We start from the raw sequence: 12123 nt of genomic DNA on the forward strand, positions 1-12123 counted from the left end.
TGTATGCTGTGCCAAGATGGGACCCATGCAACATGGTTGCGCCCCTCATCAGCTGTATCAAGTAGCTGCACAAATGGAAAGAGTCGTAGTAGACATTGCCGGACCTCTGCCACTCACTGAAAGAGAAAACCGGTATGTATGTGTTGCTATGGACTACTTCACAAAGTGCCCAGAAGCCTATGCCATCCCCGATGAAGAAGTCAGAACTTTTGTTCAGGTGTTGGTTGACCAATTCTTCTGTCATTCTGGGATTCTACAAGAGCTACATTCAGACCAAAGTAGAAACTTCGAGTCAGCTGTGTATTGTGAGTGCTGTAAGTTACTGGGGATGAAGAAGACCAGGCTGACCCCGCTAAAGCCACAGTTAAATGGGATGGTGGAGAAATTCAACTGGACCTTGAGACAAAAACTGGCCATGTTCTGCGTAGAGGGACAGATGGGATGGGAGCAAAAATTGCCTGCGTTACTTATGATATTTCGGTCTGCATCCCACGAGAGTACTGGCTACACCCTTGCAAAACTGATACTGGACCATGAGTTATGATTGACAGTTAATCTGTTGATTGGAAGACCTCCTGGTGAAGAGCTGCCTACCGACACCTCCAGCTATGTGCAGCATCTTCAGGAAAGGCTGGCTGAGGTACAGTCGACAGCAGAAATTGGTCCCTATCAACGTGTGAACTATAAGCCTATTGTTCCGGTAACACTGTGTGAGATAAAGTTGCCTGGCATGATTTGTATTTATATTATTTAATATTTGAGAGTCTGAGAAAAATTATGCCTCAATTAAAGATAACATCAGTGTACAGCAGGTGGGATGATATTCCTATTGACAAATGTGACGTTAGTGTATGAATATTATTTAGTAGGGGTATAGATGCAAAGGATTATTTCCATTAACGTTGCTAACGAATATCATATGAATCGTTTTAAATAATTTGGAGTACTAAGGATGAGATCATCAGTATTTGTTATGGATCATGATTTAACGCATTTTCGAAACAAAGAATATCGACACCGCGCTCGGGGACCGTAGGATTATCATAGTATTTATGTCTTACATAACAGTAACTCAGAACTAATTCAAATCTTACTTCGAATTTCTGCTGCATATTCATTGAGTAGGGAGGCAACGGGGACGAAATGTTTGATGAGAAAGTGTATTAAAGTAAGAAGAGTGTGCATAAAGGAAAGGGGCATAGATATAGAAATTTCTCTATAAGTGAGGAGAGGAGGAAGGATACGGAAAAAAGGAGGGAGGAGATGGGTGACGGAGTTAGGGCTGGGTAAAGTCGAGGAGGGCAACATAAAGCCTTTAGTATACTGGAAGCTATATTGTTCTGCAATTATAATGGCTGTTTGTGTGCATTAGTGGTAAGCAAGCATCTCTCTCTCTCTCTCTCTCTCTCTCTCTCTCTCTCTTTCTCTGTACACACACACACACACACACACACACACACACACACATATATATATATATATATATATATATATCATCAGCCGTATGAGTGTCCACTGCTGGACCGGCCTATCCCAACCGAAGCGGGAATGATACAGCCAATGTATCTCTACTAATTGGCTCAGGCTGTCTGGTAGAGATTGTGTATAGGGTGAGAAGTGCTTGTACGTGTATTGTAGTGTTGGAGTGACTTTGGATGTGTGTGTAGTCTGTGAACCAAGTGTAATTCTCAAAAACTGTGCTTCTGTGCATACACCCTGCTTAGGTAAACTCTTTCGACTTTGTCTTTCAACTTGTACCTTTCCTTCTTCCTGGAAGTTTGCTCTCATTCAGCTAGTCCCAAAGAAGGGTGATCGTTCCCAACCCTCTAACCATCGTCCAATTGCTTTAACATCCTGTGTCTCAAAAGTTTTTGAGTCTATTCTTAACAGAAAAATTTTAAAAGCATCTTTCCATTCACAACCTTCTTTCTGATAATCAGTACGGGTTCCGTCAGGGACGCTCCACTGGCGATCTTCTCACTTACCTTTCAGACCCCTGGTCATCCTCCTTTCGGGACTTTGGCGAAAGCTTTGCCATTGCACTTGACATCTCAAAGGCTTTCGATCGAGTCTGGCACAAATCTTTAATTTGCAGACTGGCCTCTTACGGTTTCTATCCTTCTATCTGTGCCTTCATCTACAGCTTCCTTTCTGGTCGGTCTATAGCTGCTGTTGTAGACGGCCATCATTCTTCTAGATCTACAGTATAAACAGTGGTGTTCCTCAGGGCTCTGTCCTATCACCTACTCTCTTCCTTTTATTCATCAATGATCTTCTAAGATGTTCATAACCCTATCCACTCGCATGCTGATGATTCCACCTTTCACCTTTCCATTCAGTTCCCACAACGTCCATCCCAGCAATTACTTCAACAAACAAAGGATGAGGCTGTGGCACTCCAAATATCTGACCTGGCTCGTATCTCTGACTGGGGTAAAAATAATCTTGTTGTTCTTAATGCACCTAAGACTCAGTGTTTACACCTATCAACCCAACAGCATCTTCCACAGGAGTACCCACTAAAATCTAATAATATCCAGCTTAATCCAGCATCATCCTTGAACATGCTTGGGGTTTCATTCACTCGGGATTTATCTTGGAAAGATCATATTACATCTTTGGTAAAATCTGCTTCCAAGAGATTAGGTGTACTAAGCCGACTCCATTCCTTCTTTACCCCTGCACAGCGGTTGACTTTATACATGGGATTCATTCTTCCCTGTATGGAGTACAACTCTCATGTGTGGGGAGGCTCCCCAATCACAGCTCTTCTTAATAGGGTGGAATCAAAGGCATTTTGTCTCATTAACACTGCTTCTCTTACTGGCTCCCTTCAACCTGTCTCTTTGCCATATTGTTGCCTCTTTATCTCTTTTCTATCGCTACTTCCATGGTCATTGCTCCTCTGAACTGTCTGCTTGCATCCCTCCACCTCTACGACAGATGCGTAGCACTTGTCTAGCAATAAACACTCATCCCTTTTCTGTCCAACTCTCTAATGCAAGAGTAAACCGTTACTCCCAGTCCTTCATTTATGCAACAGGCCAATTCTGGAACTGCCTCCCTATACCTGTATTTCCTACTTCCTATGATCTCCAGTCTTTCAAACGCAGTGTGTCCAGGCATCTCGAAATGAAAAGACCTTGAATTTGGCTCTCTTTTGTATTGTTTTTGTTGTTTTCCTCTAGAAGGAACTGTTTTGCAAGGCTCGTAACCTTTGGTTCCTTCTTCCTTGCATTAAAAAAATAATCGGCCTGCACAAGCCAACTGGGTGCAAGCATACTTTATAGTATGTGACACTGGTTCAACCACAGCACCCCTGATGTCCGCCAATGCAGTACGTGACCAGGACAACTCTCCCAAAGTTTATTACCCTGGCGGGGCGCGAACCCTCGTTCTTCAGTGTGCGAAAACGTACACTTTACCACAGAGGCTCCATAGATTTTATAAATATATATATATATATATATATATATATATATATATATATATATATATATATATATAGATAGATAGATAGATAGATATAGAGAGAGAGAGAGAGAGAGATAAATCTCTCTCTCTCTCTCTCTCTCTCTCTCTCTCTCTATATATATATATATATATATATATATATATATATATATAGATAGATAGATAGAGAGAGAGAGAGAGAGAGAGATAAATCTCTCTCCTCTCTCTCTCTCTCTCTCTCTCTCTCTCTCTCTCTCTATATATATATATATATCTGTACCACAGAGGCTCCATATATATATATATATATTGTTACGTCCCAGTCCCCACACTGCCACAGGCTCCAACAGCGTAGTACAGTACAGAAAGGACGTTGCCCAGTGAGTTGTTCTTCTTTTGGTCAGCCTTTAGGTGTGCAGTACTGAAGATCAGCTGAGGCAAAAATAATCAATGTCTCCTTAAAGTTCACTGTCTTTATATTCCAAGAAATTCCACTTAATGATTTCCAACTTCTCTTCACTGTTCTCACAAGCACTGGAGCTATACATACTTTACTGATTGCAGTTACACTTAATGCTTAAAAACACTTCACTGTTAGTACACTTAATGCTTGCCAATACTTACTACAGTATCTATCTATAAACCTAGGCTGCTTCCTCCAAGGAAAGGGAGGTAGCAGTGACAGGACGACACACTCCCCATTTACTCATCCATTCAAACACATTCATTCGCATCTTAGCCCCAAACGGGAAAACGGACAGATCCTCACCACACCACACCGCACAAGGGTCAACTGCTCAATGCAATCAATGACATCCGCAGCAGGGCCCGACAGCAGAGCTGGTTTACCCCTACCACATCATAACAGACCCATCCCCTTACCCGCACCTGACCTGAAAGCTGATCAGACCAAATGCGGGAGAATATCCCCTCAGGGATGCGTCATCACTTATTCATTCACAATTTCTCTCCATTTATTTCTGTCACGCACAGCCACTCTTCCTTGCTCAACAGACATCCCTCTCGCATCCAGCGCTCTCTTCACACTGTCCATCCATCCTATTCGTGGTCTTCCTCTCAGCCTTACACCTCTCACATCAGATCTAGTTATCTTTTTCACCAATCGCTCATTATCCATTCTCTCCATATGCCCAAACCATCGCAACACCCTCTGCTCAACTCTACCAGCCATCTCCCGAACAACTCCAGTTCTTCTTCGCACTTCATCATTTCGCACTTGATCCATACGCGTCACTCCACACATACTCCTCAGACACCTCATTTCCATTACATTCAAACTTTTCCTCTCTGCTACACCCATATTCCATGTTTCAGCCCCATATAACGCAGTCGGTACCACAACACCCTCATACAGCCTTCTCTTTACATCCATTCTAAGCGAACGACATCTAAACACTTTTTCATTCCTCCCAGCACCTTTCCTACTTCATTTATTCAAAACTTCACTTCTGCATCTATTCTTCCATCCACAGCAACATGTGACCCTAGATATTTAAAACACTCTACCTCCTCAAGCAACTCGCCATTCAAAACTATATTCATCCCCCTACCATCTACCAACCTCGTACACTTCATCACTTTACTCTTATTCTCATTTGCTTTCAGTTTCCTCCTTTCACACACCCTTCCAAACTCCTCTACCAACTGTCTCAATCTCTCCTCTGAATCAGCCACCAGTGCAGTATCATCTGCAAACAGCAGCTGCTTCAGATTCCACTCTCCACCATCAACATTCACCAGACTCAGACCTCCACCTAAAACTCTTGCATTCACCTCCCTTACAACACCATCCATGTAAATATTAAAAAACCATGGCGATATCACACATCCCTGTCGCAGCCCCACTCTCACGGGAAACCAATCACTCACGCATTTCCCACTCTTACACACGCTCTACTATTTACATAAAAACTTTTCACCCCTTTTAGTAACCTACCATCAAGTCCAAACAATATTAAAATAGTCCACAAAGCCTCCCTATCAATTCTATCATACTCTTTCTCTAAATCCATAAATGCCCAAAACACATCCTTACCTTTCGCTAAATACTTTTCACACACTTGTCTCACAGCAAACACCTGATCCACGCATCCCCTCCCTCTCCTAAAGCCACACTGCTCATCACCAATCACTCCCTCTGTACCCTCTTTAACTCTCATAATTAACACTCTACCATACACCTTACCTACAACACTCAACAGACATATACCCCTAAAGCTAGTACATTCATACTTATCACACTTGCCTTTATACAACAGGACCACACAAGCACTTGCCCAGTCAATTGGCACCATACCCTTCACAAAGCACACATTCAACAATGTTAATGACCAGTCAACAATAGTCACTCCACCACCCTTCAGGCATTCCACAGCACACTCATCCATACCTGCAGCTTTCCCTGTTTTCATCTCCTTTACTGCCTTCTCAACTTCCTCCTTCGTGATCAAAGAATCATTCAACTCTCCCAACACATTTATTCCTTGCACCCTTCTATCCGCCACAATCTCAGCCACCCTTTCCTCTTCTACATTTAACAATATTTCAAAATACTCTGCCCATCTCTTCCTTACTGCATCCATCTCAATTAACATCCTTCCAACCTCTGCTTTTACTCGTTCTTCCTTCCCAGACTCTCCATTTCGCACCCTTTTCACCTCCTTCCAAAACATTTTCTTATTCTGCTGAAAATTCTCTGTCAGCCGCCTACCCCACCTCTCATCTGCTGCCACTTTAGCATCACGCACAGCCCTTCTCGCCCTATTCCTCTTTTCCTTATACCTTTCATATGACATCTCATCCTTCCTCTGCAACCACACTTCATACGCACGTCTCTTCTCAGCCACAGCCATACTTACTTCCTCGCACCACCAGTCACTTCCTTTTCTTACACCACCACCCACACGTCTCACACCACACACCTCTTCTGCATGCCCCACCACAGCACTCTTAAACAACTGCCATTCCTCCTCCACACTGCCATTTTCCCGATCTTTCAGTGCGTTCCACTCATCTTTCAATTTCTCCTGATACTCTATCTTTTTCTCTCTTTTATCCAACTCACTCACTTTCAAAACCTCCCTGCCACACCTAACCCTCCTAGCTCTCACCCATCTCTTACCTACTCTTAACTTTCCCTCCACCAGGTAGTGGTCAGACATACCTCCACCCTCCCCTCTCAGAACTCTCACATCCAACAATCTTCCTATTACATTCCTAGAGACAACCACATAGTCCATCAAAGCTCTATCAACAACTCTTCCACCCTCCTGTCTAACCCATGTATACTTATAAATATCTTTCTTCTCAGACAGCGTATTTCCAATCACCATCTCTCGCTCAACACACATCGCTATCATTCGTTCCCCACTTTCATTTCTTCCAGGCACACATGCATACCAACTACACCTTCAACTGTTACATTTCCCACTCTAGCATTCAGATCTCCCATCATTACCACATTCACATTCGCTCCAAAACTCTGGAAACACTCATCAACATCATTCCAGAAAGACTCCCTCTCTTCTTCATCCCTTTCACTACCAGGCCCATATGCACTCACAAACACCCACAACTCACGTTCAAATTTCGCTTTCACCCGCATCAGTCTCGATGACACCTCCTTCCATTCAATCACACACTGCTGTACTTCCGGACTCACTAACAGGGCCACACCTTCTCTTGCCCTTCCTCTATCAACACCTGACAATCTTCCATTCACACTTCCAAACATAGACTCACCCTTCCCTTTCGTCTTCGTTTCACTCAAAGCTAACACATCCAACTTTCTTCTCACAAACATTCTCCCAATCTCCTCCTTTTTAGCCTCAATCGTACTACATCCACGCACATTCATAGACCCAATCTTCAGGGTACGGGGATAACTCCATCCCCCATCCCTTTCTCTGGCCTGTCTCTTTTTAGGAACTAAAAAACAGAGGAGAAGGTCCCTAGTCCCCTCATCCCCGCCCCTTTTAGTCGCCTTTTACGACACGCAGGGAATACGGTGGCAGTATTCTTCCTAACACAACCTGGCCACAGAGTAGTAGTACCACCCCATAGTGCGGCCAGATTGTGTCCCCCCCGCCACAGAGGGGGGGGGGGAAACAATCTTACTACACAAGTACCGAAAATAATCTTCACTGACAGTAATTACACTTAATGCTTTACACTTCACTATTTTCTCAAGTTCCAATGATATATAAACCTCAATAACTCGTCACTGTTTGCCACTGTTTTTACAAGTACCTAAAGTATACAATCTTCACTGACACTGCACTACACCAATACTGACTGCACTTCATGCAAACTAACCTGAAACCCGACTAAACCTGTAATAATCTCTACCCCAACTTATATAAGCTTGCATTATTCTAGACTGATCTATATTCCACGAGAACAACAGTTGCCAATTCGGAGACAACCAAAACATAAGCCAACCACAGTTTTCTTACGATACATAACACTCTAAATCATTTACCATAGGAACTTAAACTACATAATTCAACAAGCACTCACTTATATAAAACAATATGAAGAAAAAAGAGCATGAAAATAAATGAATGTTTAACTTACGAAATAACTATGCCCACAAACAACAGGCAAACTGGCAACTCTGATGACTCATACCGGAACTTATGGTACCAGAAATGTCTCGAAGGTACGAGACTACCTAACTGGCAAATCTCCTTTCATAACACTACCCCCTCCCTAGTCCTTTGTCATCCTGACAAAACTACACAGTATATACAAACACAAACCCTAATCGCAATGAAACATCCAACCGTACACAAAATAATCTTTCAACATATCAAGTGTTCTTCATCAGATGCTGGCCTTGTCCCTGCAGTACAGCAGCATTTCTTCCTATGATTCCCATTCCTACAACACTGCATGTCGTCTGTTCTTCCGCGTTCTTCCATGCTATTCATCAAGATTCTCCTGCATTTCCTCAGTGGTGGGACTTCCTGGGAAAAACTGGCTGGTTGTTGCCTCTCGTCACCAGCCTTCACTAATGTACCCTCATCCTTCTCATCTGGACACTCACAGCTGACGTGTCCCACCTCACCACATGTCCAACACGCTTTTGTTGCAACTGAAGATCTCCTTACACTGCTCTGTTCTTGCTCCTTCTTCCATTTGTGACAATCTTCCTTCCTGTGCCCAGACTTCCCACAGAACCAGCAGCCTCCGGTCTTCTCCTGTTCCCTATACCACTTGCAGCAGTCCTCTTTTCTGTGTCCTGGCTTTTCACAGTACCAGCAACTTCCCTCAAAGTTTTCCTTTTCACATACCTGCCCCTTTCTTGCCTTGAATCCTGCACTACGGCCGGCCTGAAAGGTGGATGTACTGCACCTAACATAGGACTCAAATTCTAGAGCCCTGGCTAATGCTTCTTGCATGCTTCTTGCTTGTGCCTTCTTCACTTGCACTTTCAATTCTGCACTGTCAAAAGCATCGATGAACTGGTCCCTCAGTAGAATAGCCAACAGGTTAGGTGCTGCTCCAGGGTGCGCATTGTATGCCATACTCTCCAGGTCATGAGCAAACTGCTGTAGGGATTCTCCTCAAGCCCGTACACGGCCCCGGAATCTTGCTCTGTACACCTCAGTCTGGTACACCCGGCAACAGTTCCGCCTGGGCCCCCCAGTAGCGAGATATAGTACATGTGGCAGAAGTGTGTGTGTTTGTTCGTGTGTACATGCTCGAAAAATGTTCGGATCGTCAACTCTCTCACTCCATTGTGAACGTGAATCGGCCTTTGTCAGCAATTTTAATTAAAAGACAAATCCTCTTTAATCTGTGCTGATAATGCTACATACTGATTACTTAATGACCTGAGAGAGAGAGAGAGAGAGAGAGAGAGAGAGAGAGAGAAAGGGGGGGGAATAAGTTATGGAGGATATCCAATCATCGTGGAATATATTGTAACGGGTAGCAATGCAACAATATTTCATTTTTTTTATTGTTGTTAGGAATACAATGTGTCAGTAACCTGAAATGATCCACAATAATGACTGGGAAAACTATTATCATGTCCAATACAAACAACCCAGCTGTTCGTCCCCCCCAACTCCGACCCACCTACCGTCCTGACCTCCCGTCTCTCCCCCATAACCACACACCGCCATCTATGGAGTGAACTCAAAGGCCGAATCACGTTCACAATGGAGTGAGAGAGTTGACGATCCGAACATTTTTCGAGCATGTACAGACGAACAAACACACACACTGCTGCCACATCTACTATATATCGCTACTGGGGGGCCCAGGCGGAGGGGGGACTTTGATGCATGGTCGTGGAGAGTGTAGACGTGTTTTTCGCTGTGCTCTTCTCTAGTATTCAGGGCTGCCTCACCGGCATTAGCTTCTTTTTTTTCACCCTTCTGGTGCTCGATAGGATAGTTAGTACTCATTTTCCTCCTCTTCCTGTTAGTTAGAACAGTAGATGTCTGTTCCAATAAACTGAGTTTACCTTTGCTTATCGCCCACGGAGGGTTCCCCCCACTGATCGCTCTGGGGCGTGAAGAAACACGGTCGGGCCTCCCTGGAGTGGTTTGAGAGGGCAACCTCAGCCTTACGTGTGTGGTCCCTGGTTGTTTGTTCCTTGATTGTTTTCTCTCCTTCTTCCCACTTCCCCTGCTAGGGGGGAGTGGTACTATGGAGGACGCCCCTACTGCCTCTCCCCCCCTCAGGGGGGGAGGTGGTCCTGACCGACCCCTGACAGATCAACGGACTGACAGCCCCCAGACAGAACGGCCCCAGACTCGATTGCCTCTGGACATAAATGTAAAAAATGCTGAATTTGTAATCATCCATGCTCTAGGTTCCACTCCCTTGAGCAGTCTCAATCCCTTCATGATTAAGAAGGTTATTGATGGCTGTGCTGGGGAGGTGGAACAAGTGAAAAAACTTGTGAATGGAGACCTCCTTGTTAAGACATGTAATTCCTCCCAAGTTAAAGACTTGTTGAAGCTGCGTAAGTTTCATATCTATGATGTCGAGGCCAAGATCCCAACATCCATGAATTCCTGCAAGGGGGTTATCACTTGCAGGGATCTCATGGTGATGAGTGAGGAAGACATCATAGAGGAACTTGCTCAGCAAGATGTCATCGATGCCCGGTTTATAACTAGATTTTCCGAAGGCATAAAGACGAAGACAGCCACCATTGTTTTGACTTTCGGCAAAGTTTCACTCCCGGCACATGTCAAAGTTGGCTATGAAATTGTTAATGTCAGACCTTATATCCCCAACCCACTCCATTGCATGAAGTGTCAATTATATGGGCACATTGCTAAGAATTGTCGGGCTTCACAGTCAGTGTGTGGCAAATGTGCAACACAGGGTCACGATGCTGAGCAATGCACATCAGAGACTATCTGTTGCTTCCACTGTAAGGGTGCTCACTCCACTTCCTCTAGGGATTGTCCCAAGTGGAAGGAGGAGAAAGAGGTCTGCACGGTGAAGGTGACTGAGGGTGTCTCCTACTATGAAGCAAGGAAAAAGGTGAAGCAGTTGTATGCAACTCCTACGCCGAATAGGTCCTATGCTTCGGCGGTGATGTCCCGTCCCGTGATGTGCTCTGCTGGGACACAGACTGACCCTGAACCGGTTCCTCTTGTCACACATTCTACCTCTCCATCTCCTGTCCAATCCACTTCTCAACCTGATACCCCTGTTACAACTTCCTACTCTCAGGCTGCTGCTGCTTCTCAGTTAGTCAAGCCTAAAACGAAGCCTGACAACTCTTGTAAGAGTAATATGACCACCCTTACGGGGTCACGTCCTCATATTCTTCCTGCTCCTGGCCCAGCGAGGGAGAGGAAGGGTAGCTCTTCCTCGGTGGAATCTGGGAACCTCATAATTGATGAAAATATGGAGGTTTCCGTAAGCAAGCACCGGGATAGGTCCACCGGTAGTCGCTCACCTTCTGGCGGGCGGCAAAAAAAGCCTAAACACACTGGCCCCCAACGTAAATCTTAAACCGTCGCTTTCACTGTATTACAGTGGAATTGTAGAGGTATTGGGAATAAGTTAGAAGATACAGCAATCTTGCTGTCAATACACACGCCAGACGTTGTTTGTTTACAGGAGACGCGCCTGGAGGATCATCCTGATCCTCCACAGTTCAGACACTACCACTCGTATAGAAGATATGAAGGTCACGGAGTTGCCATTTACACACACAAATCACACCCACAAACGGAAGTGATTCTAAATTCTAATCTGGAAGCGGTCGCGTGCAGAGTAAAATTTAATAACACGTATCTGTCTATTTGCTCTCTGTACTGTCCTCCACATGGCCCCATTGATAGTGATGCTTTAAATTCACTAGTGGAACATCTCCCTGGGAATAAGTTAGTGTTGGGCGATTTTAACGCCCATCACTATCAATGGGGTAGCTTGAGGATTGATGGTCGTGGGGAGCAAGTAGCCGACCTAATACTACAGTCCAACCTCTGTCTTCAGAACGATGGTAGAGCGACTCGTGTAGATGATCGTACTGGTAACTTTTCGGCCATTGACTTATCTTTGGCCTCCCCTGGTATACATCAAGATCTCTCATGGGACCCCTACGACGACTCCTTGGGAAGTGATCATTTACCCATCTGTCTTTCTTATACATGCGACATCATTTCGGACCCT

Source organism: Coenobita brevimanus, chromosome 113, assembly GCF_032717465.1.
Source record: "Coenobita brevimanus isolate Jiangsu-jjx chromosome 113, ASM3271746v2, whole genome shotgun sequence".
NCBI classification, from domain to species: Eukaryota; Metazoa; Arthropoda; class Malacostraca; order Decapoda; family Coenobitidae; genus Coenobita; species Coenobita brevimanus.